This window comes from Bison bison, unplaced genomic scaffold (assembly GCF_000754665.1).
Source record: "Bison bison bison isolate TAMUID 2011002044 unplaced genomic scaffold, Bison_UMD1.0 scf7180017864251, whole genome shotgun sequence".
NCBI lineage: Eukaryota > Metazoa > Chordata > Mammalia > Artiodactyla > Bovidae > Bison > Bison bison.
The window spans coordinates 1,661,353-1,666,214 of record NW_011494823.1 but is presented as its reverse complement, the minus strand read 5'-3'; the positions used below and the strand labels follow the sequence as shown (position 1 = coordinate 1,666,214).

General features: G+C 55.6%; 1 protein-coding gene across 1 annotated transcript in view; it reads right to left on the bottom strand.

Moving 5' to 3' along the window:
• GDPD5 (glycerophosphodiester phosphodiesterase domain containing 5) overlaps positions 1-4,657 on the bottom strand; it is a 90,987-nt gene extending 86,330 nt beyond the window's left edge. Inside the window, exon 1 of the mRNA XM_010847563.1 lies at positions 4,575-4,657. The gene's annotated coding sequence lies outside the window, so the exon portion shown is untranslated. The remainder of the gene's footprint in view (positions 1-4,574) is intronic.
• Positions 4,658-4,862: the final 205 nt, after the last annotated feature.

Genomic DNA, 4,862 nt, shown 5'->3' with positions numbered 1-4,862 from the left:
CCCGGCCCCGCCTGCCTCCAGCCCTGCCAACCTGGCCTGGCCCAGCCGGCTCCCAATCACAGGGTCGTCTCGGCCCAGTTAATGACCATGCTCCAGCAGCCCAGGCCGCCTCCCTCCTTCAGGGGGAGGAGGCAGCAGCTAACTACAGAGCCTGCTGGTCCAGACAGCGACTGGGCCAAAAATCACAGCCGCCCATCGTACCACATCCTCTGGCTCTGATGCTGTGGTCTCCTCCCCTACCTTCCAGGGTCACAAAGGACACTGCAGAAGGCTGGAGCTCTGGAAGCTCGGATACCCCACTCCCCTCCCCACAGACCCGGGGAAACAGGACCACAGATGGGTCTGATTCACCCCAAGTCATACAGCCAGCCAGTGCAGGGTCCAGGGCCCCCTGCTCAGCCCAGCACTGCCCTTCCCTAGCCCTGGGAGGAAGGACCCTTTCCAGGCTTTTTACATGTGCAGTTTGCTCTCGAGGTACTTGGGTGGAGTTGAAGAGGCAGGACATCTAAGAGCTGCTGTGCTGTCTGTTCAGTTGCAGATAACAGCACACTCCTGACTTCTCCCACCATCTAGCTGTGTGACCTTGGGCAAGACAAGGAGCCTTTCTGAGCCCTAGTTTCTGGGGCATAACAGTAGCTTCCTCCCAGCGTTGTGAATGAGAGGGTCTGTAAAACAGCACCGTGTCTAGCTCAGAACAAGTACTCAAGAGCATTAGCAATTGCTCATATCACCATCACAGTAGAAGTAAATGAGTGTGGATACATATTACCAACTGTAAAGTTGGATGCAATGGTAGGAATTGTTTATACTATTACTATGAAGTGTGAAAGATTTAGAGGCAGTGTGACCAGAGGCTTGGGTAATCCAGGAATGTTTCTCAGTGGGGGGTGGAGGGATGGTGGGGATTTATGTTCTGAATTGGGCCTTGACCGATGGGGAAGTGGGCAGAGAGGAGGATGGTATGGACAATGGGAAAGAAAAGTGAAAGTGTTAGTCACTCAGTGTCTGACTCTCTGCGACCCCATGGTCTGGCCATGGACTTCTCTGGGCAGGAATACTGGAGTGGGTTGCCATTCCCTTCTCCAGGGGATCTTCCCGACTCAGGGATCAAAGCCTGGGTCTCCTGCACTGCAGGCAGATTCTTTACCATTTGAGCTATCAGGGAAGCCCATGGATGATGGGAGGAACCCCATAAACAAAGGGGCCACACGTGATGTGTTTAGGAAACAGTAGTGAGCAATGACCAGGGGTCCATGCAGTGGCTTTGGTGGGCAAGGCCTTGAACGCACAAAGAGGTCTAGTCTCCATCTTACTGGTAAGAAGGCATCACAGAGGGTTCTCAATGGGGCCCTGTGATGCTTTCTGCAGTGTGAATTCTGTCTGGCATTCAAGGCCCTCCACCATCTGGCCACCCACCCCTCTTATTCACACCCTTCTCTGACCCCACAGATTCATCACCACTCTAAGTTCTCCCCACCTCCCTGCTTATTACACCGGCTCATCTTTCCCGCCATTAGACCACCTTGCGGCTCACGTTCACAGTGAGGCACTCTTTCATTAAATGCCTATCAGGCCATCTTTATGTATATGACCTCACAGTTACCTGTAGCTAACCTCATTTTACAGAGGAGGGAGCAGAGGCCTGGCCGGGCAGGTGCCTTGCTCACAGTCACACAATAAGTAAGTGGCACGGCCAGAATTCAACCTTGAGCTGATGTCAGGACCGCTACTCTCTACAGCAAGTTGCCTCTAGCCCCTGTCTAGACATCTTTCTCCTTGACAAAGCCTTCCGGGATACTCTGGTCCCCAAGAGCCTCTCCCAGCCACCCCTCCTGACCCATTTGGAATCAGGAGCCCAACAGTTTGATCCTTGTTCATCTAGCTTGGTTTCCATTGTTTCCTGCAGGCCCACCTTGCCCCCTTTAAGACAGCTGGGGTTGATAACAGGTCACTTTCTTCCTGTCGCCCCTTTCTGCCATATCTAAGACTTGATCTAGCACTGACAGGAACAACCTGCCTTCTCTGGTGGGGTTCAGAAACCCAGCTGACCACAGAGCAATCAATTCCTCCAAGCTGCCTCCCAGCAAGGGGAGCCATAAATTATTTACTGCACCTTTGTGGCTAGGGAGGCCAGACAATGGGCCAGAGGGAACGAACACCCACTCCCCCCAACCCTGAAGGGGGCCAGCAGCCCTGAGGTGAAGGGTCAGAACCCAAAGCCTCCTTGCCAGGGCCCCGAAGCAGATTCAAAAGGGTTACAGGATGAGGGCGGTGGCCCAGGGGAGCCTGACCCTTACAGCTGAGCAAATCCAGGTCTGTGAACCTGCAACAGTAGCCTCCATTCCTACCCAAGGCAAGTCTGAGAATTTCTCTGGCTTTCCTGGTCAAAAATTCAAGCTTCCTTTTCTTACAGGGAAGGAAATAGCTATCTGGCCACGTGCTGTATATTTAAACCTCACAACAACCTTGTAAAAGAGGAGTTCTAATTCACAGAGAAGCAGCTGGGGCTCAGAGGAGTGAAGTGACTTGCCCAACACCACATGGCCAGTGGGAGGAATCAGAGCAGATTTCTGCTGCCTGGTGTGACTCACTGCTGTCTGCCCGTGCGCTCAGCCCGCCCCATTGAGTGCTAGTCCCCACAATCCCTTCTCCATCCGGACACCTTCCAGGGCATCTGGTACACAGTCAGCACTCAGTTCCTGAAGCAAACTCAAAGGCTCTGCGCAGATGGTTTCACCTCTCTGAGCCTCAGTTTCCCACACAAGGTAGCCATTAGCAACAAGCCCTGTCTTGGCAAACACCACTCTTTAGCACTCGACAGTGGGCTGGACGAGATGGCCCTATTCTCTGAGCAGGTAACCTATCACCTGCCTTGACTCCATTTTACAGGTGAGGCGTGGAGCCACGGATGCATCCAAGAGACCCCTGGGGGGCGCCCCAGTGTCTCCTGCCTCACTGTGTTCCCGATCCTTTCTACTCCACCATGAAATGAGATCACAGGTGCGAGATTATCTCATCAAAGAGGAGCTTTGTTTAGATGCGGGATTATTATGAGCATTTGAACCCCCAGGGAAGGTGGGGGCTGGGAATCCCAAGCCCCTCAGTTACTTTCTCTTCCAGGTCCCCCAAACACTCACCCCCAGAGACTGAGAGCTTCCAGTCTTCAGCTGACCTCTCCACCCTCCCCTACCTCCTAGGGGCTTTCCAAAGTGGTTTCCCCTTGACTCCAGGAAGCTGGGCACAGCAGGGGTTAACTAGTCCCAGCCAAGGCCACCAGGGCTCCTATTGAGGCCACGTTCCCTTCCCACCAAGAACAAGAGCCCACGGAGTCCATGCCAAGCACTCTTTCATAACATCCCTCTCCGTGCACAACCCCAGGAGGCAACAGGACCCCTGCCTGGGAATCCGGCCCCTGGGACTGTGCCCTTCGCCCCGGCAGCCCCAACCCTGGGAACCTGTGCAAACCCCTGCCCTCCCAGACCAGAGGTGTCTTGCAGATTCCCCTGCCCCGGAGAGGCTGCGGTCAGACTTGAGGTCTGGGCCAGAGGCTGTGGGGCTGCTGATCTGTCTCAGGCCCCAGCACCAACCACATGGATTCTCACAACAGCCTCACATGTGGTCACTGAGACCTAACATCTGGGGTGGGAAAACCCCAGCCACCCATTGAGAAGACGCTAACCAGGGAAGCAGAGTGGATACCTTGAAGGATGTCTGGGAAGGTTCTTCTCAAGTGTACTTCTGGCTCAACCTGTCACTTGCTTTAGGACCTCAATAATTGGTACCCCCTTGTCCCCAGGCCTCAGTGTCCCCCTTTCCAATGTTCAGCATGTGTGCCGGGTGAGTGCTGAGGGCCTCATCTCCTTCAGCTCTGACAGGCTTTGACTTGGGGACCTCTATGGTGTGTTCTCCTAGCAGATAAGCAGCATCTCAGGACCTCCTAGCCTCTTAGAGACGCTGGATCCTGGCACACAGGGGACGGGGCAGATGTCAGGGAGGGAAGCTGTGAAACTGGTAAGCTTCCCATTTCTGCTCTCAACTCTGGGTCACCTTTCCCGGGAGGTGACATGACAACGGGGTGGGAGGGAAAGACCACCTCCCAGCCTCAGGATCAGCTCTCCGAGGGCCCAGTGGCCCCACCTTGACCCCTCCCCCCACCTCCTGCCTGGCAGCTATGCACTTCCTTTCTTTTCCTCTCCATTCTCTGCTCCTCTCCCTTTCCAGCCTAACACTCCTCCCCAGTCTCAGCACCAGTGTAAAAAAGAGCAGGGTCAATCAACCCTGATGAACCTCAGTTTCCCCATCTGTGAGCGCTCTTAACAGCACACAACACCTTTCATCACACGCAGTGGGAGTGAGCCATTTGAGGGATCCTTTGCGCAAGGGTGGGGCGCGGACCCGCACACAATGGGCGCTCAATAAGTGCCCGTTTTCTCCCCTTTTCTCCTCCCTTTCCCGCGCCCCGCTCCTAGCCAGTTCCAGCTGCAGCTAATGCCCCGTGCACACCCGCAGGTGGCCTCGGAGCTGCCAGGATGGGGTTGGAGGCCGCCTTTGCTCGGCATCCGGGGCTCTCTCACCTGCAGCTCTCGGCTCTCTCTTGTGTTCTCTTCGGGGCAAGCGTTCAGCCCCTCGTCTGGGCGGCAGGAAGGTGGCAGCTTCGGCTCGCAGCACCAGCACAGTCTGGCTCAGTCTGACTGTCCAGCCCGCCTGGGACCCCTCACGGGGCTCTGGACCAGGCCGGGGCTTCCTGGACTTTCGCACGGATCCCAAGTCCGAAGTACCGTGTCAGAGGCGGCAGAAGGTCCGAGTTTCGGGGAACCAGAGTCTGGAGGCGTCCGGACTCCTTTGCACTCAATCGGGGGCTG